Here is a 22,883-nt window from a genome sequence, read left to right as displayed (position 1 = left end):
TCTTAATTAGCTTGTTTTCAGTTACTAGTAAAATTTGCCAAATTTTAACCATTCACACTGAACATTCCTTGCTGAGCATTCTGCCACGGGCCAAATTCTGCCAAAAAGCTTTATCCAAAACTCCCAAGATACTCCTGAAAACAGAGACAGGGAACATCGCTGATATACCTTGGTGGGCAACCCTGATCACCGCTTCCTCGGGAAGCCACCGAGCTCCCATGCGTTGGAGCACAAGTATGAAAACAAGCAGGTGAAAGACTTCAGTGGGAGGTAGGTGGGTGGCACCGTTCCCCACCGACTGCCTCCTCCTCCTCCTCCTCCTCCTCCTCCTCCTCCTCCTCCTCCTCTCTGACCCCCAGCCGGCAGGCAGGGGTAGAGGAAGCCACCTTATTTGAATAGAGAGGAGACATCGCCAGCTCAGGAAGCAGGAAAACAAGCAGACAGGGACAAGGAGGCCAGAGAGAAATGAACCATGACTGCCTGAGCATGTCACCCCTCTCATGGCTGGGGTTGCATACATTTTTTTGTCCGTTACAGAGGAACTAGAGGGTTTAATCCAGTTTGGGACACTTTTGGAGACCTGTAGCTTGGCCAACCTGAGATCAAGTTGAGCAGGTATGTCCAAAGCAAAATCCCCGACTTCAGTGTGACCTTCCTCCCCCCATTTCCACATTGTAGCCCCAAAACATGGAAAATCCTAAGGCTGCTTAGCTAACGGGTGTTAAGTGTGTTCTCACACAGCCAGGCAGCATCTATTTCTCTAATCCTTTTCTGAGAAACAGCTGCAAGGTCTTAGTGGAAAGTTCTGGACATAGAAAACTTCAGTCCAACTGGGTTGGCATTTCGTCGTACTGGGAACAACAGGGCTTTTCAACAGGAGGTGTGGGTCACTCAACCCTAGAAGTCTTTTGGTTTGGTTTTGTTTTTTAAATAGGAACAACATCAGCCTCTTTCTCTGTGTCAATAAAGAAAGTAGAAATTAGTTTGTTTTTTTTTTAAACGTTGTTTTGCTGGTTTCCCATGAAACATCAACTTTGTTTTCTCATATATTATCCTATGCACAGAACTGGAAAAAAGCTTTATGCAAAAAAAACCCCAATATGCAATAAAACTATGTAACAAGCACCATACAGGAGGGAGTAATTTATCACTAAGGCTTTCCGCATCTGCCTAATGGGTCCATGCCCTTCAGCAAACAAAGGCATATTGCCTTCTCCTCCTTCCACCCTCTCTAAAAAACAGAACCCAAAAGCAAACCCCCCTGCCCCTGTTGCCTCAGCTGACCTGCCCGCTCCCCATGAGGATGCAGGCAACGCCTGGAGCGCAGCAGAACGGTCCTTCCAAATTCGGCATGTCCCACCCGGGAAGGGACGGGCACAGCCCCGTGGTGCTGCCAGGCCGTGCAGTGGCTCTCTGCTCCAACGCTTGCAAAGATTTCTTGGCGGGTAGAGCTCCGAAGGAGCTTGAGCTTATGATAAGCAACGGCATACTTAACAGTTACATATTACTGTTCATGATAATGCAATATTTCATTTGGGTGATTTAGAAGTCCCTCTTGACCAACTTACAGTGAGACACCAAACGCTTCATCAATCACAACCATTTTTATTCACAATCCAGTGCAAAAACTACAGGGAGAGTTGAATTTTCAGCAACTCATTGGGGAGGGTATTGCTACTAGCACTGAAAATCCTCCTATCTCACCAATTTTTATGTTAGATTCAAATATATTTTCTTTCTAAGCAGCATTCCATTTTCCTGCCTCTCTCTGCCGCGTTTCTTATCGTGGCAGGGTGAAAGAGTATCCAATTTAATATCTGTTTTGCAGGACAGGAGATTTTTTCATATCTTATGCACTAAGGAAAGCTGCAGGGGATGGCTTAGCAGGCTGAGCATCAGGTTTTAAATACCTAGACTCCCTGGAACCACAGATCCCATCAGGTCGACTGAGCCCTTCATGTTTCTGGGGTAGATAAATTAAGTGTCATGCTGTTTACTTTGTTGGGATCTTTCCGATGAGACCTCTGCGGTAAAGGTCCTGTCTGTTCTGCATGGAGTTGAAGGTTAAAGTCTTGTGGTTACGGCATAGCACCGGGTGCCACCTTGATCTCACTAACACTAATGGCAATTCTGCCATTTCTGTTAAGAGAGACATTCCAGGGATCTGCTCCCAAAACTTGCTGCAACGTTACTGGATGACTGAAAATTATTCAACGGCTTATCTGCCTTGGTTTTGGCGACTGTTAAAGGGGAAAAAAAAATACATATACACCTCCCAGATGTTTAATTCATAAGTTATACAAAACTGTCAGATCTATGGATGACAGAAGAGAGATATTCATCATTTTTACAGCCTGATTTCTCTGGTTGGAGGTAACCCTATGTTTCTGCAGAGTCACACCCTCTTCCCACTCCTCTGCACTGCACGAAGCAGTGGCCAAGCCCACCGACATTAATGGTTCAGAACAGAAGCCCTCTAGTAAGAAATCGCTGGAGAAAAGTAGTGTGAAATAATCATAAAAGACAAAATGTTAATAATAATCACAAAAGTTACAGTTTTGACGGACATGTACAGAAGCATGCACCCATATTCACAGACACACACAAACCCCTTCTCAACCTTGGACATTCAGAGAGGACCCTCTATCTACAAAAAGGTCTGATTCGTGGAGAATATACTCAGTATTGAAGAAAACAGGATGCTTTGAGGAGAGCACCTGTAAACATGCACTTGGACCCTACTCCTGGCCTTACTCTTTCCTTCCTAGCTACCACTATTTTAATGGATTTAGATACACAGAAGATTCTGGGAAAGGAGGATGAAGGGAAATAAAGTGTAACAATAGAAAAAAAAAAGAGTTCTTCAAAATCATTTCCCTTTTAAGTAGAAATTAAGCAGAAAACCTATTTCCTTTTGCACTGGTTAGGGAAAGGTCTTTTGATTTGTTTCCACAACAGTTGACAGTACACATTCCCTGCTTAGGGTACCACAAACAATAATTAACACTCCTAAAACATTGAGTGTTATGATGATGTACCAAAGGTTAAATGTGGCTGTTGGCTGTACTGGCTGTAATTCCTTCTGAGATGGTCTAGTGCAACTCCCACATTTTCCTTCCAAACCACCCAAGGACCTGCTGGAGCTCCAGCACGGCACCGCATCAGCCTACAGACCTCAGTGGGATGGGGTAGAAGAGACAAGAAATAGTTCTTCAGCTCAGGTGACACATTGGTACATTCAAACTGGTTTTTAATGGTTTTCGGCTAACCAGCAAACAGTATCAAACCATTTTTTTAAAACACCTCACATTCAAGCTAAGATATCCAACATTGCAAACATATTATTTGCACTGCAGAAGCGAAAAGCTCCACCAGGGAAAGGAACCAGACAAATAATTCTGGGTGGGGCCTGTTTTTACTGCAGTGTTTCCTACATATGTCTTTTAGAGGCAGGACAAAGACCCTTAGGAAAGGGAGATCAAGATACTCCCTGTCAAACCTTTGCAAACCAGACCAAAGCAAACCCAACCAGTGGAATCTGCTACAGAGAACAAGAACTTTGCCCCAAATCCATCTCTTGATCCTGGAATCTTGGTGTCTTTAAGTTAGGCACTCCAAAACCGTCCATCAGTTTTAAATGCCTTGGTTAAGGACATGAAGGTCTGCCCTACATACTCCAGCCGTGGAAGAGGACAGAATTAAAGTAGAAAAACAAGGCAGGTCAGCAGGTGGCTGTCCAGCAAAACTAAAACATCACAACAGAGCTTCTCTTCTAAAACTGCTTTGAAACAATTACTACAGCACCTCGTTAGCTCACTCTTTAAAGTAAGGTGGACAAGAAAGGACATAAACTCCGGAAAAAATTCCTGTCAACCATGAAGCCCTTGCAAGGCGGCTGGCTTACAGGTGTGTTTCCAAACTCACAGAGCATCGCAAAACCCTAAAACCCTTAAGAAAAAGGGGTGGGAACAAGAAGATGGAGGTGCATCTCTCTCCCACACGCACATCTCTTGGCCCCGGAGACACAGAATCAGCATCGCAGCTCAGCCCTTCCGTCTTTCTTGGCTCACTCTAACAAGATGTCCTCCATATTACCATCTGCCCTCTTTTTGCTCTTTGCCGAGAAAAACACAACCGGCCCAAAGTGTTGCTGGCTGCCACAGGCGCTGGCAGCTCTTTTAGCAAATAGGCAAATCCTTCATGTCCAGTGTGTCCCTGAATGCTCTGAACCACGTCCTGAGAGCCTGGCTACAAGTCCCAGTGCAGGTAGAGCGAAGCAGAAAAGAAAATCATCGGCCTTGACTCTAAGCTCCTGTTTCAGTGCTTCAAGTCACTAGTGGTCAGCAAGGAGACTTTCAGATGTGCTGGTGTGTTCGGACGGAAAAAGCAGGAATAAAAAGCAGGAGTCAGGGCTGATGCTCTCCCTGGCAGTGGGCTCCCAACAGGGCTCTGATGGCTGGTCACACCCGCTACTTCAAATCAACAAGCAAACCAAAGTGAAAAATGGAAAAGACAAGGTGGATTTTAGACGAAAGTGAAATATCCCTCCTCTCTATCAGGTCTGAGGGGTAAAGGATGAAACAGGATGGAACTGGTTTTGGTTTAAAGCTGCAAAGGAATCACAGTGAGAGAGCACTTACAGAGAAATGTATTTTCATGTAAACTTTTATGCGCCCATCCCTTGTAACTGGACATCAGGGAAGATGTTAATAAACATCAGGGTGAGAAAAACACAGTAAAAAAAAAAAAAAAAAAATCAAACTACAAATCCATCTCTTCCAAGACCTTAGAAATAGCTCTGCAGCTATATACAGCAGGGAGCTGAGCACACTCAAATACAAGTTTGCATCTTAAACATAAGCACACATACATACAAACAAGGTTTTGCAGACATTTGTTAGCTGTACAACAAGATTTTCCAGGGTTGGTGCTGCAGCTTATGTTACAGCGCTTGTAATATAGCTGCAGATCAGCCCCCCAAGCAGGGGCCTTGGAAAGAAGCTGAAATAGCGACGGTTTGTGTTGCTGGGGATATTTCTGAGACACAGTTGCTTTTTACTCTGTTTCTATTTCCAATCAAGCTGCAAAGTCCACCCATAAAACATGAGGAGGCATTTCTTTGGGTGTGGGACAGTGCAACACGCACGCAAGGAGGACCAGCTCTTCAGCTGCTACCCCTGGGCAGAGCTCCACTGAAATACTCTTAGCCTGATCTACAGCAGAGTATTTGGTCCATGAAGAAGAAAACTATAGTCAAAATCCCCAGTTACGAGGCTTCTCTCAGTATATATTTATGCACAAAGCTCAAATAATTTAATACCATGCCTCACTAATCATGTAAGTGCACAATTTTTGCAGGTGCAAACGGTTCTTGTGCATTTACATTGTGCACCTCTTGCTCCTAGCTTAGAAAAGGTGCCTCATAAACTTCCTGGCACTTTTAAAGGTGGCATATATCTATCTATGCCATATACAATCCCATGTGATTAATCGTAGGCTCCCTAGGAGAGATTAACCTACTCTACAAGGAGTCAAAAACTACTCGTAACGATGGCAAATCACAGCATATGGCCAATTGGACAACTTCATTCCACTTCAAAGGGAAATTAAGTAATACACTCTGGGGTATGTTCTCCTCTTGTTACACTTGCAAATCCCCATTAATGCTAATGATTGCACAAGGTGTAAGAAAAATGCTACAAACACATAAAACAAAGCAAGACCAGTCAAGAATATGCAAAAGCATATGCAAAGGGATCTAAAGAGCATTTAAACATAACACAGCTTCCTTCTTTCTTCCTTTCTTTCCTTAAAAGCAAGAAGCGTACAGGATTGCAAAAACATATAATTTGCCAAGAAATGTACAAACTACAGCTCATGAAAAACAGTGAAATAGAGACCCGAAATTCAAGGCCAGTGCAAGTTCATCATCTTAACTGGAGATCAGAAAATTGGCTCCTAAAGTAAAAAAAGAACATCAATTCCATTTTTTCCTAAGAAAACCATTTCCTACCAACTTTGAAAACAAGAATGCCTGCAGTGATCTGATTGGACTCTCTGTGATGGTTTTGGCTTGGCTCCCTCACCCCTCCTCAGCTGGGTGGCTAAATGTGAGTCTAACCATGAGGTTCAGAGGGTTCTCTTCTTATTAACCTTCCACTTCATGCTTCCAATTTTAGACAGGAGTAAAACCGTCTTTCAGAAATTTCACTTATTCTTAGTGACTTCTGAGGTGAGAGTTCACATTTCTGTCCATATCCCCGATGCCAGACTATTGCAGAAGGACAATACTGAGTTAATACACTGGACAACACAGAGTTAATATATTGGGTTTGGCCTTTTTCTACTTTCCTTGGGGGTTTTATTTATTTATTTATTTAGTAGAACCATCACAAGGGCAGCTCGATGGCTCCAAAAGTGCCATAAACTCTTGCCCAAATTTTGACGCCTAGACACAAAACAGAATACTGAGATGATCTCTTAGATGCAAGATCTGCAACGGCAACCTGCAACCATCCGTTGTGGTGGGACAGCATCATGACTAATTAGTACCTTCATTAAACGCCTGGTGCCAAGACCATGCTGTCACCATGGCCCACCAACGCTTGTGCATGAGTATGATGTGAGATGGGGTGAGAACTGAAAGTGCCCTAACTGCTCCTGAAAAACTGTCCTCCTTCCAACCAGCTGTTCTTCCAAGCCACAGGACATTTTCCAGCATGGTTATGAGCAACACCTCAGTCTGGGCTGTTCAAGATGAATCTTGCCTTTGAGGAAGCAAGAAAAATTCTCAAGGGAAAAAATCAGATTTGGAAACTAAACGTTTTGTAATCTCCTGCCACACAATTTGGCTTTCGGGCAAACTTCCAACCCTTTCAATAGCAAAAAACCAGACAACTACACTGTCTTCTACCATCTCCTGGTGCATTAAGACCAAAGCATGATACAATACCACACACATTTAAAAAGCTGTACAAGCAGAAGGGAGTGACGTACCCATGCACAGCGGCAGAGGAGACAGAAAACATACCACATGAAATAAAATGGAGCCAAAATAACCACTTCTGTTACAGGAAATTTATCTTCTCGTGTTCCCCTACCGAATTCGGCATGGCTTTCCTGGCACAAGGAGCACCCAGGTGATCTCCAGTATTGCTGCTAACCAAGATGACTCTCTGCATCAGGAGAGCCTGGCTCATCCAGGCTTTGGCGATAGAAAGGGCACAAGGCAAGGAGAGGAGAAACACCGGCAAAGCCGACCAGCAGCACCGAGCACTACGACACGCTCTCAGAAACAACTGGGCTATTGCACTGCTCTTATCAGCAGATACAAGTTCAAGGTCAGCCTTGATGCACTTACTGAAAACTGACACTGCCTGCATCCTGCAGTCACAGCACGACTTCAAATCAAGGCTCCCAATTATTGGTAGTAATTTTGTTTATTATTGCAGGGCCTCAGGACAAACAAAAAAGGAGCCCCATTGTGCTCAGTGTTGTACAAAAATGCTTAATTAGCCTCTTCACAGGTTGTTCTCTTGAGCTTCTTTTAAACAATATATTTTCAAATATAAATTCAAATTTCAGAATTCTAGAAATCAGTTCCCTGAAATTTGTTTCCATAAACAATTAACATGACTTTGCCTTTCCAAATTTCAGCTGTACACCAAACACTTAACTCTTTTGTTTAAGAAAAATTTGTACTATAAAATCTTGGTCCTTGGGATGTAAATAGATTTTTGCCCTTTATTTAAAGCCAGGATTTGAACTAAAATTTTCTCTCAACTATGTGAAAGTTGCAAAATAATTGTTTTTCTGTCGTTTCTCTCCTCCAACTACAGTATTTATATATGAACAGTATGTATCACAAAAGTACAGGACTATTCACAAATTGGAAAAACAAATTAAGAGTTGAGTTTTAACTCAAATACTATACAAATTGGGCTATGAAATTTGAAGCCATGCTAAGATCTCATGAATTCAGCAGGATAATGAAAGCAGCCCATAGCTAGACAAGAGGAATACCAAGACTGTTACAGCAGTGAATGCAGGAAAAGATGAACAAAAATTTTGGAAGGGAAGTAAAGCCTCAGGCTTTTTCCACTTTCTCTGGAAGCATCTGGTCATGTACATTATTAGAGATGCTGAAGTAGTTGTACCCCTGGTCCAAGCTCCCACACCAGTGCATGTATGCTGTTCTCAACACTGGCTAGATTCAAAAGGTGAAAGGAAAAAGTGGCATGTGAGACAGGAGGAAGGTAGCCCATCCTTCTAAGAGTCATTCACCCACGGTATCAAATCTCCCCAACTTGTCACCAGATGGGTCTTGCAGACCAGACCATCACTTGAAAGCATTTTATAACCATTTTCAAATGCAAATACTTTCCACTGAGTCTCCACCTCGCTCAGATTTGTACCAATAATTTAGAGGTCATCAGCTATTACATTCTATTATCTAACCCTTCAGACTCTGCTTTATTTCTTTTTACTGCTACTGTTCACTGATGTTTCCATTCACCTTTGAAGATGCCTGTTTAATATAGCTGGATTTTTAGACCACACATTGGATTACTTTTCCCCCAAGCTTATTCTAGCAATTTCTTGGCAATAAATGATATTTGGATACCCCACAGAAACTCCACATCAAATATTGATTACTGTTATTTCCATTACCATAGGCTAAACCAGTTAGGTCCTAAGAACAAATTAAAGAGCTTGCTTCCATGTTCTGGTCCTTTAGAGGAAGGGCACAACTATTCTCCGTAACAAGGTTGATGCTGACACAGAACCAAATAAATGCCCTAAAAATGGTTATTTCTCTGGCATGGTTAAATAAAGAAAATACAGTAAACTACTTTGCATGCAGAGGACAAAATCAATATAGTTTCCATTCAGGCAACAAAAATTATAGCATATTGCTCTACATACATACATACTCTTCGTTTAAGGTGGAGTTTCCACAATTCCCCTCTGAATACCCAGCTTTGCAGGATGCACCTCTCTATAGCATTCACCAATCTCTGCTTGACATTAGTACTAAACAATATTCATTAAGAGCGTAACACTAAAGTGCAACATGTAAGTAAATCAAACTCTCAATGCTCTATTTTACAAATTTCATGGGCCACTGGGGATAATTAAAAGGGTAATTATATAAAGTTGGTGCAGTTTTGAGACTCAGATGACATTTTCTGCTTTAAAGCACTTGATAATCTGGTATTTTTCTACTAAGACAGTTTTTTTGTACTTTTATGGTCAAGCAGCATAAACAAACAAAAACTGTTCTTCAAAGTATTTCAATTCTTTTTTCTCACTCTTCCACCACACTGTTTTTCTTGATCAATACCACTCACTAGTAATTCCTAAAAGTCCTACATTAAGATATCAAGAAAAACGAAACCTTTTTTAAAAAAAATAAATCACTGATCACCACAAAATGATACTGAGCCTCAAGCCCGGTTTAAACTGTAGCTCTGAACAAAAATGGTATTGCTTTGGGTGTTTACAGTGCTGGAGCGCTGTTTGGTTTGTCACTGTGTTTAACCACTGCTCTAAAGCTAGCAAAGTACATTACTGGTAGTAACAGCTCATGAAAAATACAGCGAAGAAACTGCTAGTGGCAGAAGCATTTAACTTTCTTGTTAGCAGCCTCCCCCATGTGGCACTTTAGCACCAGCAAGTTGTTTATTATGTTCTGTGCCAGGCAAAACTGATTAAATGGGGCTCTTAAGAATCAAAGCGTTATAAATTCATGGAAATACAGCAAGCAATAAATTCCATGGAATTAAAAGCTTACTAGTGCTATTAGCATTTCAGGGTGTTTGCATTGTTAATAGTGATGTGCAAAAATGATGTTCCTATAAGACAAGGCAAACCAACAGAACGTATGCTTTAGCTGCTCCATTTTTACACAATGCCATCATTACTAGTAAATTTTTCCCCCAAAAAACTAAAACGCTCATTAATGTTTTAAAGAAAAATCTGAACCAAAGGTCTATAGACCAAAGATTTACATCCCTAGTAAAAGAAAAGTACTATACACAAGACATAATGCCGTTATGACTCTGTGAAAGAGCTGGAGATGGATTCCCCAAAGCAGAGGTCTGCCCTGGCTTTTGGGAGAAGGCAGCAGGGTAAGGCAGGGTGACATTGCTGACATTACAGGGACACACTACAACACAACAACTTGCTAACAATTTAGTAAGTAAATTTGATGCATAGTCATTTGTAATACCAAAAAGAAAGGGCAATCTAGCTGGACCTGGTGGTCAGTAAATCTGTCAACAGCTCTCCAAAGAGCCATCTTTACTCCGTGTCGCTCTATCATCATTCCATGGGAATGACTCTCGTGGCAGGTGACTAACTTCTCCATCGTTACTGCAGAGCTCCACATAAACACCAATGCCAAGCTGGTATTAGGCCTTCCCTTATGGCCATCTGTTTGCAGGTAGCTGATAACTTTGTAAATGGAATTCCTTTCAAGCAGAAGCTTGGTAAAGAAGACGCTTTAGGTATATGGCTGAGCAGGAGAGGAATGGGACACACTTCCCAAAACTGCAGAAAAATTAGGCCTTGCAGAGTTTGGTTTGTTGTTTTGTTTTGTTTGGGGGGTTGGGTGTTGTTGGTTTTGGGGGGGTGTTGTTTGGGTTTTTTTGAAGAAACAATTTGTACCTTTCTGAATTGCCTGAACACACAGCAGCCAGATAGCCTAACCTGCAATCTCCTCTGGGGAGCAAGGGGCAAATCTGGCTCTCATTGCAGATGGGAAAATCAAATCACAGCCTTGTTGCCACAGTTAAGGTTTGACATAGGATAAAGAGGATATTCTGGATGGTACATCATGCACAGCTGGCAATGTGCAAAATCAAGAAAAAACAAGAAACCTTTGTCCAGAACAAACAGTACCCATGCCACAGAGTCAGTCAGATGCAGAGGTAGGAAACGAACCCCAAATCCTGACTCGTGGGCTCAGGCTCTGTGCAAAGCACACGTTAACAGCAAAAATCCTCTCCCAAGATTGAGGGGGTTGACATTTTGTTTGCCTCGAGCAAAACAAAACAAAGCAGTAGGTTTTGAACTGCTCAGAGGCACGTTGTCTTTTTGATGTATGCATGTCCTGGCAGTCACACATCTGCATCAGGAGAGAAATAGCCCAGTTTTTTTGGCAGTTTAGTCCTTTTCATCTGAAAGTTGAAAATACACTGCCGTTGAACCTTTGCAGCTCTGGGTTCTGCATATAAAAAGCAGCTGCTGAATACATGCAGGGAGCGAGGGCTTTTTCTTAATGTTTGAACAGTTCCAAGTTCAAACCCATTAAAGTCCAGGTCACACCGGGATCATGTCACTATTAATGCATCCAGTTACATGCTGAGAAAAACCCAATATAAAACCATGATAAACTCTAGTTCCCCTGCACAGATATCTAAGGTCTTACCCAGATGATGCCACAGATCGCTCTTCATGGGCGGTGACCAGACAGGACGTCAATGGCGGAGGACAAAATCTGGGAAAGTCTCTTTATAGTTGTTTTTAAAGAGAAGGTCTCCTCAAATGTCCACAAACCTTGTTTGGACCTTTTTTTCCTCCTCCTCTTGGGGGAAGAACTTCTTGTCCCACCAATGCTGTCTCCTACACATCGCAGGTTCCCACACAACCTCCTCCCACATCACCAGCAGCCCACCCTCCACCACGCTTCACGAAGGCACTGGGGCCAAGCGTGATGAAGACCCCAACTCCATGCTCCTCCTCCTTTTGGAAGCAGATCCTCTCTGCAGACAGGCAAGATCTCACTTGTTCTTGGGGGGCTTCATGCCTGGCCAACTACCTGCTGCCCCAGGAATGACAGCAGCAGGGAAGCAGACAACTTGGGACAGGCCAGCTACTGCCCCAGCCACGTGTGGAGGTACTCTAGTGGGTCTACCCTCTGCAGATACCTGGTATCTCGTAATACAGCTGGTAACAGCTCCACTCTTGCTAAGAGGGAAGACAGAGACACAGGAGAGGAGACACAAGTGGGGAACTAAGGGTATGTGGCCTTATGATGGTAGAACACACAGGGAGTGCTCAGGGCTTCCCCTTGCTGCATGCAACCAACTGGTATGGTGGTGCCTGGAGAAGGCCACTGCTAGCTGCGAGAAGACAGCAGGCAACAGAGGGAAGGAGATGGGAAAGCACAGATTTACTTTAAGGGACGAACAGCTTTTCCTAATGTTCTAGATGTTTCCTAACCCAACATCTCAACAAAAACATACCAACTGCCAATATTCCCAAGCAACATACCGACCAGAAAGTTTGCTCCCCTACAACATTCCATCAGATATCCAGGTTGGACAGAACTATGCACATATACCCCTTTCATGTAAGGAGTGGATAAGATTAGGTGGGCTGGGACAGCGGTATCTCATGGACCACACTGAACACCTGTGGGTCCACAGACAACCCCAACCTGCAAGGCAGCAGTGAGATGTGTGCTGAGACAGCAATGCAGGAGACACTGCAGACAGTCCCCACCACAGCTGCCGATCGCTGTGGATGACAAACCCTCTGCAGCACAAGGACCTTTCATCCCACATCAGCAGCGGTTGGGGATCCTGAAGAGTCTAGTACTAATCCAACAACACCTACGCTCTAGATAGGAGAGCGAGAATGGATGTTTCTTCTGAACAGCGGTCACAGACTTGCTGAGGGTGCTCAGACCCCTTGTATCTAAAAGCCTTCCTCTCCTGCAGCTTCTGGCAGGGCAACTTCAAAGACAGGTTCCTCGAGAGATGGAGCATAAGCGACACTGGGATGCAGGTGACGTCGCACAGCACCACAACGCTGCCTCGTCCCGCCCAGCTGGGAATCACTGCAGGAGTTTGGCATGAGTTTCAAACACAGTCGGGTAGTAAAACCCAACGATTTACCCAGCTCCCCTCTGAGCTTTCCATCCTAACTGTGCTGGGAAAGGAGGAAAAGGACTTTACTGGACTTTTTGACCTTATCAAGTATCTAGAAAATACTGTGGCTGATCTGGATGTATTTCAAACCGAGTTAACCATGGCAGCTTACAAAGCGGTAATGCTCCAGCTGGCCTGCATATCGTGAACATATGACACGCTAACTACACAAACTTTGAGAGAATTAGCGAGCACACACTATACACGTGGGATTTACACTATGTGCATGTTGGATTTGCACTATTCTTCACACAATTTTCTGAAACTTATTACAGGGTTAATAAACTGAAAAAAATCGTCAACGCTCTGAGATTCAAGTTGTATGATTTTTTTAAAAGAATAACTTCAATATTAAAATTCAAATTATCTAAAAAAAATACTGCCTCATACACTTGAATCTCATTGAGGAGAAATTTAAAAAAGCCAAAGTCTGCATTTTTACACTATAGTCTTTCAGTTATTCAACTTTCAAAAGGAGGACAGGCCAGACTCTCCTTTTAACTACATGAATGCAAATCCAGATAATTCTTTCAGTTTTAAATGATGTTATGACTAATTAATATCTTTTTTCTCCTCCAAAACATGTATTTATCTGCTGTGAAATCAAAGGCAGAAATGAATTGTTTTAAAGATAGCAGAGAGTAAATAACAAGTTTGAAACCTTGCAGCCTTACCCTGGCAATTTGTCTCATATAATTGACTCAGCAGACATGCTTACAATTTCTTACAACTTTTACAAGACCTCCTGTGGGCTTATTTTAACGTTCTCCAAAACTGAGCTCAGAGCTTTGAATGCTCTAAGCAAGTAGCACCAAAAGCAATCATCTCTCCCTCCTTAAAACTAAAGGAAACAAACAATAAAAGCACACAATTTTTTCTTGCTGGACATCAGATCTTAAAGAGGAATAAAGACGCAAAAGAATTTGCACTTCTTCAGAAATAATTTTTCTATTCTTTTCCAATAATAACATTTTTAACAATGTTCAATTTGCATTCAATAAGGCTTTAAAATCAAAAGTTTCCCAATAAAAATGATCTTTTCCCATTACTGGAATAAAATTCAAACAGAGAAGGATGACAGCAATAAAGCAAACAGAAACTATAAAAATAACTACATGACATGTTTCCAGTTAAAAAGGGGTTCAAAAAATCCCCCTCCTCCCCAAAAAAGGAAGTGGTCTCATTGCCTATATTATTGATTTATGCTGTTGTTGGCTTTTAAATGTAGCACTTTCTATTTCTAAGATCTTTACAGACAATTACTAATGTCACAACTGCGTACCGCTGTTCCATTGGTGGAAGTGCCCCAGCAGCAGGAAATGCTGTGCCCTTCCACAGACATTTCCTTCCATCAGTGGGATCCACTAATGCTTAACATGTCAGAGGATTAAGTGAAACACTTATATTACAACTAATATGGATAAACACAGGGGCTATCAAAAATAACGAAAATGGTATGACAGGAGAATAACAGTAGACCTATTACTCAAGAGATGCCAATTTATCTTTTTTTTGTTGTTTAAAAGGGGTAACAATTCTACTTTTTTTAAAAACAAAATAGAAAGAGATCATATTTCAACAAAAATCTATTTTGAAAAGCCGTATTATAAACTACGGATATTAACGGTTTGCAATGGAAATGACGTCAGAGTCTTAGTTACAAATGTCCAAATGTTTGTGCTACTCTACTAAAAAAATAAACAGTGAGCTCAGAGTCAGAAATGACCCTTTTGAGCAATTAAGCAGTATTACACAAAACACACTGAAAAGTATACGGCCAGCAGAGGTGGGAGAGCCCCAAATTAAAATTCACAGATTGCACTGGGAGAAACACTTAGCAATTAAACATCTTGGAGGTGGCGTCTGAAGTTCCTGCCATTAGCAGCACTGAAAAATGCTTTCATATGTTGCAATGAGAAATATGGGCAGGCAACCAGGGCCAAAAACTTTTTTTTTTAAATGCCTTGGCTTTAGCACGAGCTACCAAATAAAAAGGGTGGCCTCCTGTAATGCCCACTGACATCACTGGTCTTGTAACACTGCCACTGTGAAATATGGTTGCTACCGCTGTAGGACAGTAACTTAAGTATGCCAGAAGATATACTTCTGGTGTGGTAGAAGGCAACAGGCAATGACCTAAGAGATGACCAAATAAAAGATGAAATATGCAATATGAATCTATTTCTGGTGTCATTTTCTTACATCTCCAGATTTTGTAACACAGGAGAGTGCAGGTTTCAAGCCTGCAAATCTACAAGTGGTTCTTGCCCTTGTGTCGAGAAGCAGGCATGGCTGTGAGATGCTAACAGACAGCAGTGCCATGTATTAAACCCCATCAGCGCTACCAAGTTGCAACCACTGTTGCGTCCACTGGCCCAGCAGCATAACTTGCACAAGGGCACAACTCTGAATTCAGAGTTAAGTCATTTGCCTGCTTCAGAAGGCAACCTTGAAACTGGATCTTTCTATCACCTTCATTTTTTGTGTTTGAGACTGTGCATGAGTTCAGGCTATCCGACCTGCAGCCCATGCCTGGGTTCCAGAGTAGTGAGGACGCGTGCTGTTCCTACCTACGCCATTCCCAATCCCTTCCTCGCCCAAGCTATGATAAAATGCAGCATGTCCTGATATATTATCCAGCTTGGTCTTGAAGAACCAGGCTGGAAATTGCATAGTCTGCATTGCATGGTGTATTACGAGCTGTTCCCTTGGTGTATCTGTAGTTAGGCCAAGGATAAAGATGAACACAGTGATGTAACTGTCGACCACGTCCATAGCAAAGCTTCAATCAGTATGAGAGTTGAGAGGCTGCTCATGGACCACTGATGACACAAGAACAGGCTCCAACTTTTTGAACACAACTTTTACAGCACCCTTTCCCAAATTGTTCAGGCTGATGAGTCCAACAAGTTTCAACAGCACAGCCCATCACTGCAACAACAACAACAAAAAATCCCTTGCAGACACATCAGTGCCTAGCACGGGATGTCGTGTCTCCCTCTTGGGATGCACATGGCTTAAATTTCCTCGTACACAGAAGGGTAGTGGGAAGAATTCAAACACCTGCCAGTGGCAGGGATGCTGCGACCCTAAGCTCCATGATGGCACTTGCCAAGATGGCCATTTTTGCATGAAACTCATTAGATGAGAAAGGTTGGGCCTCCTCTGACGACACCTTAATGGACCTCACAGCACTTCTTAGCAACTGCTGAACAGCAGTGCACCCTTTATGGCTGCTTAATCTGCAGTTACAACCTTCACATGTTGGGCCATTTTCAATATATGCAACTGTGTTTGATCTGTGGGTATAGATTAGGTTCGTGGTTTCCAACCCTAGAGGTGCACATGACCCACTCAGCCTTGTGCTTCATGTTCTTTACAGATTTGAAAAGGATGATGGTACTTTGAACGCACATTAAGTAATACAAATCAGCACTTCCATTTTACTGAAGACCATATTGAGCATCTACCTAAGCTAATGGAAGAAACACTGCAGGATTATGCAAAATACTGGCCAAATCTTGCTCACTTTAGCAGTCTGCATGAAGACCAGAAGGATCTGGTCCAAAAGCGTCAGATAAGAGGATCAAAACCTGCTACTGATTATCTTAAAGCTGAGAAACATATTTTTCTACCAAACCACTTGAAGATTTATAATATATTAGGGAACATTAAGAAGAAGGAAAAAAAGAAGAAAAGCTAAATGGGCCAAAAGCAAACAAAAGAAACATGTTCTCTTGAGATTGCTAATGCTGGCAGACAATAGCGCAGAAAGAACTCCTCTGACAGATCTTTGAAGTCTTCAATACAGCATGCTAGTGGTCCATGTTAATGAGATTTGCTCAGATACTTTTTAAATTATTCCAAAATGTCTTAATCTATTCTCTACATCTTCTTGACCCAATTGCTTCAGAAAAGTCACACTTTCACCCATCTCCGGACTAAACTTTTCATTCAAGTAGGTAAGGTCTTCAAGCAGTTTGTGTTTCCAAAGGCCCACACACAACCTTTTTAGGGTTTACCCCAGAACATGCAGGTAATATTGTCATTTCTATTACTACAGATTACAGAAACACTTTGCACCGCGCTATACCTTTCGAGTAACTCAAAGGTCTTAACAAGTAGGATATTAGAACCTTTCCCAACAATCCAAAAGTAAATAAATCCAGTCTTAGATGTGGCCTGACAGACACTAATCGCTCCAGCTACATGACTACCACCCCACCAGCAAGTGAGCAGCAGGAATCATTGGGGGGTCTCCCAGACCCCTATTTCCTGCTGGAGGTGATACAAGCACTCATGCAAAATGCTTCCCATACAGCTCTATAGTTTGGGCCTGTTGCAGAGAAAACACCGGAGAAAATGTCCAAGAATCAGGTTGTCTGCTGCATTACAGACTTTCTTATGAATGCACCCAAGTCACAGGACCCACATTCAGAAATAGCCACACACTGCATCTTCTAGGAATGATAGCTATTTCTGCTCTGTAATATGCTTTAAGACCATTAGGTCAAAAGCAAGAAAAGTCAAGGTGTCAAACTCAGCAAGGGAACCATCACCCTACTAACTTCCCACCGCTTGACGTGCAAGCATCACTGCCACCCAGCCGGTACAAAAAAGAGGAGTAAGGACGTCACCAGCACATCTTCTGGAAAGTCACTAGCAAGGAAGAGCACTGGGGAGAAGCTGCACACAATGTTGAGCCCTTCATAAACAGAAACTTCTCTGAAAAAGTTTGTTTTGGGGCTTTGACTTCTGCTCTTCCTGCTATGGCCAGCAAAGCTGTGACATAGCAACATGCCAGCCCAGTTTGAGAGTTACGTCTCTTCCTGATGAAACAAAGTGGTGGGACTATTGGGGAAAAAAATGATTTTCTGTGTCCCAGAACCACTTCATTTTCCACATAGACAAACTGCACAATCCATTTTTTTGTATTGAGCTTAGGAAAAAAAGTCCTTCTGACCTTTCTCCTGGCTTGAAGGGAAGGGAGAAGAAAATACACATATATGAAAAAAGTTAAAGCTCAAACCCACAGATTTATCTGTTGATCATCTCATTTGGTTCTGAGTTACAGCAGGCAGCTTCTGGTTTATTATCAATATTTAATCAGCATTTAACTCTGACAAGCATTAAGATTTGAAATTTTAAACTAAATGCAACTTTGCTAAATCCTTTGTGTTGATTTTTTCCCCCTGTTAAAGGTTTTCTAAAGGATTCTATCTTTGCTATCTTAAAAGTCTGCATGTGTCTTTTGTTATCAATAATGTACAACTTTAGTAGCATGTTTTGTACTTTTCAATTTTTCAGCATGCAAGCTATCCCTGATTTACAATGCTCACTGAATAGTGTTTGATTATTGAAAATGCTTTTACATGCATTTAAACAAATGACTGCTCCTGGAAAACTAACACTGTTGTCCATAATTCTGTAAAAACACGTTTCCCCTTCCTTCTCCCCAAATCAAACATTTCAATTCAAATTCTTACTTTGAGGAAAAACTGGCATATAAGTAGGCATTATGCCTAACAGCGCTAAATAAAGGAGAATGTAAACATCTTAATTCTGAAGGTTTAACCATCAAAGCTCCTCACTGTATCTATTCTGTTGTTTGCGCCTCTGTTCAGGGCTTTTTGGAGCTCACAGAAAAAAAGAAAGCAAACAAAACACGCAGTATAAAAATCTATTTTACCAGCTCTGTCCTGCATCCGACTCTGCACGCCTGAGGCCAGGCTCGCACGCAGTGCTGGGACGCCCGGGGCCACACGGCCGCTCCTCAAGGAGTACAGAGTCCTGCTCTATAACTGCACTGAGCGGCTTAACTGCTAACTCAGAAGATGGGATTTCACCTGAAATTAAGCTATCAAGCAATTGAGCTCAAACTCAATCAACCAAACCCTTAACCTTCCCTGTTTCAGTGGCACTGCTCTAATTAGGACTCTATCACTACTTCCATTACTATCTCCTATTCTCATGGTTTATTATCTCGGCAGTTTCAATTCTCACCCAGTTGAAATTTGACATCCAGTTTCTTGGAACACATATCATTCATTATGGCTTTATTTTATGAAATATGTTGCAAGATTATGCACCGATCCAGCAGCAAATAGGTTTTTGTTGAAAATGGCACCCCTCAGCTGCAGCAGAAGCAGGACAGAGCCGAACCTTCTCACAGAAACAAGTCCTAACATTAAAGGACACATTGAACAACTTATTTTTCATCAAGTCATGAATTTTGCTGTGCAGTTTGAAAAAACATGCTTGAACGTGCATCCCGCTTGCATACACTGTAGCTGATCCATGGTTCTCCAGTCCTCAGGGTCTTCCCACTGAGCCTGGATTAGCTTCCAGGAGACAGAGTTTGGCTGAACCCTACTTACCAGCTCTGCCCAGGGGTGCGGGGTGAGACTCAGTAACATACAATACTCAGGAGATCAGACTGAAAAATCTGATGGCCTTTTCCAGTTATATACTCTACGAATCACCCAAACTGCTTACTGTTGAAGGATGCATGCCAGAGGGTATGTCTGGCATGCGTCGTGCCCTGACGGTAGCAATACAAAATATATCTGCTTTTGGAGACATGGCCTACAAACTTCAGGTGAGTCTAGAGGTAGCGTTTTGCATTTATCACAACCAAAATTCTTAATTTTCCTGGGTCACATAGCATTATGGCCGCACATGAATCGTGCCTCCACAGGAATCCCATTCATTCTGAGGCTCCCTGATGCACCTGGGACTTAAAATTTTACCCTTCTTCACAAAAACTCAAAGGGGGAACACCACTGCAGGGCAAGGAACCACCACCTTCTTAAACTGCAGGATCTGCTTCTTTTTCAGTAGCTGAAATGCATCCAACACCTCATGGGCTCCATCATAAAAAACCCAGTAATATTCAAATCTTGGAGAGGCATATATCATACAGTTGACACACACCATTGGCATGGTCAAGGACTGCAATATTCACTTGAACTTCATGAATTTCATCCTCACTAAACAGATATTTTTGGCAACAAAGAACTGAAAAAAACCCCACATCGTCCTCAGATCTATTTTAATTTTAAACAGAAGAGAACAGGGACATTTTTTTCCCCTTGAAGTACATTTTAATAAAATTAAAAATAAAAATAGCTCTAATTCACTCCGATGCATTTAGTCATTCTGTAAAATTCTAAGTTTAAAATGAAATCACCATTTTATATTCAAACAAGGTCAAGAGAACAGCACTAACGAGCACTGACATCACAGCGAACAGCAGCCACTGCTCAACGCTTACATCAGTGTTGCTTGTTGCTATGGTGCTTAACCGACTATTAATTTCTGAAAGAAGGTGATTATAAAGCAGCCATATGAACCTCAGTCAGATGACACCCTTCAGTACCAAACACTGATCTGCGTTACTCTTCTCTTCTGCAAGTTAATTTTGTGAATCACCACTTTTGTGATGTTAATATTCCTTTCAAAGTTGAAACTTTGGACCAGAAGAGAGGCAAGGAGTTAATTTAGAAGCACGGGACTTTCACGTTGCTCTAAATAAAAATCATTTTGCAGAGAGTGATATTTCTTTCCTTTTCACTACGCTCCAAACGATTAAAAAGCATGTGTTTTAATTTTTGCAGTGATAATAAGCAATCAAATTAACAGCTAAATTCTGCTCTCCTGCTCTGCTCGACAGGCTGCTGTAAATCCAGGAGTGTCTCAGCCTGGGACAAAGCAGCACTGAAGCTGACTTGACCATTCCCCAAGGATTTGCCCCAGTAAGGTGACCTCGCCACGGGGCTGTGCCGCTGCAGCTCCCAGCCCAGCACCCATGGATGCTGGGCCATGGACTTGGCCATGTGGCCACTAAGACCAGCCAGAGCAGGGTCTTCCCATTCGCACACAGGCTCTGTCCAGTTACCAAACAGCCTTCTCAGAACATGGCTGAAAGCGAGAAAGTGCATCTTTGTGGCCTTACTCCTAAAATGCAACTGGACACCTAAACCATTGGCTTCTCAGGCAAAACGAGGGTTTAAGGCACAGCGGTGGCTCCAAAAGCTTAGCTCCAAGCCCAACGCTGCAATCTTTACCCATATTGCCAGAAGAGCCTTTACTTGTGCAACTAAGGCACACTCCTGGGGTTTGCAGGATCAGATCCTTCCTTCAGACATGCTTCAGAAACTGTGTGCAAAACAGCATCTGTATTTACCTTCTTCAGTTGCTCCTGTAAAGCAATCTTCAGTTACAGCCACCCAAAAAGGTCACTCTTCTTACCCTGCAGAGAAAGAAGGTAACACACGTGACTGCTGGGTCAGCATCAGCAACAACATCCCAAGCATTTTCATTGGCACCACATTTGCACGTACAAACATAAATAAAGCAACAAATGAATCTAATCGTGTTTAATGGTGAATGACTTTCAGAGAGAGTTAATAAAAACAATCAAGTCACAGGACTGCTGCTTATCAGTACCAGCCAGTGTGAGGCTCTTCAGTTTAGCACGAAGAACTTGGTGTTTGGGAGAAAAAAAAAAAAAGGGGGGGGGGGGGACACGACATGGAGATGAGACATCTTTGTTCTCTAGCATAAACTTTCTTAATCTTGATGTCTATCAATCTATTTTCAGTTTGAATAATAGATGAGTTCAGTCCTTTGTTTCAGAAATCTGACTATTGTCTGAATGGGTTCTCCTTACTTAAGGCATTTTAAGACCACTTGTAACCACTGCTATTGTAGCTTCTGGATCTTTTCTTTTTTCTCATCGTTTTCCATAGAGACACAGTCCTAGATGAGATTTAAAACTAGCTGCATCTTCCTAATTCAAAAAGTTGTTTACTGTCTTGGGATATCTTCTCGTTAAGCGCTACCAAGAGCACACCAAGTATGCCAAGGTGGTACAAGCAGTGGGTATTAAAAAGAGAAATAATTAAAGTGTATCTTTATAAAAAGTAGGAGGGAGAAAACAGCACATGTAGGGTTTTTTTTACCCTGTATATTACTGCATCTTGTGTACTCTCTCTTATGCAAAAGAGTATGTAATCTTTTAAGAAACATGACAATCTGCCACTTTCTGTTCATGTAATTGGGATCAACATATGGTACAAGAGAAAAGAAAAACATTTGTTTATTAATTTAGATCAAGTTACTAACTCAAACCACTAACAGCATTCGGAATTAATTCCACATCAATTGACCAAACACCTTAACAGAGTAAAATTATAACATAATTTCACTGAAACGTTGATCATCTGCTGCAGGGGTGCAGAATAATATGTAATAAAGACAGAAAGAAATACGCAATAATTGGGTGACACAGATGACATCATACGAAACGGAAAGTCAGTGACACGTGGATGTGTAAGACAGCTACGTGAAACTCCGTTTCATAAAATTCACACAGTGATGTGGAGTTTTGGGGGTGTTTGTGAAACTCATCAAATGGTAAGTTATGCTATTTACATCAGTAGGTGAAGCTTTCTACTGAAGCAGTAAAATACCAGCCTCTGGGAAAAATCAGAATCTTCATTAAGGTCTTTCAAAAGAAAATGTACTCATTTGCCATTTATTTTGGAAGGAAAAATATTTTCACAATGAGAATGAGGCATTACTTCTTTACCATTGAAACCCAATTATTTTTAGCCAGAAAAAAAAAGGTTACCTCGAGATGAAATGAGTATTGGTTTTATCTGTTGCTCACTGGCATTTCATTTTATTTCATTTTTATTTTTTTTTTTATGTTTTGAGTGAGAAGCTTTTCAGTTCTTGTAATGTGGTACCGGAAGATGAGGGGCCAAAATTTGTACGTGTTTGCGGTATAAGAAGCCCTATGTACTTTGCTGGGGTACATGTATAAGGCACTCCTGATTTCTGCACTGTAAAGGACATAACACTACTCCATCATAATAGGTCAGGTCTCACCTTCCTGAGAGTATGTAAAACAATACATCTTTTATGTAAAATACATGACCTTTG

At 41.9% G+C, this 22,883-nt stretch overlaps 1 protein-coding gene across 8 annotated transcripts in view; it reads right to left on the bottom strand.

The window, feature by feature from the left end:
* FOXP1 (forkhead box P1) overlaps positions 1 to 22,883 on the bottom strand; it is a 389,251-nt gene that overhangs the window by 203,002 nt on the left and 163,366 nt on the right. For all 8 annotated transcript variants that reach the window (XM_075053034.1, XM_075053035.1, XM_075053031.1 and 5 more), the window contains one exon: positions 21,121 to 21,186. The gene's annotated coding sequence lies outside the window, so the exon portion shown is untranslated. The remainder of the gene's footprint in view (positions 1 to 21,120; positions 21,187 to 22,883) is intronic.

Source organism: Buteo buteo, chromosome 21 (assembly GCF_964188355.1).
Source record: "Buteo buteo chromosome 21, bButBut1.hap1.1, whole genome shotgun sequence".
Taxonomy (NCBI): Eukaryota; Metazoa; Chordata; class Aves; order Accipitriformes; family Accipitridae; genus Buteo; species Buteo buteo.
This window is presented reverse-complemented; position numbering and strand designations above follow the sequence as displayed.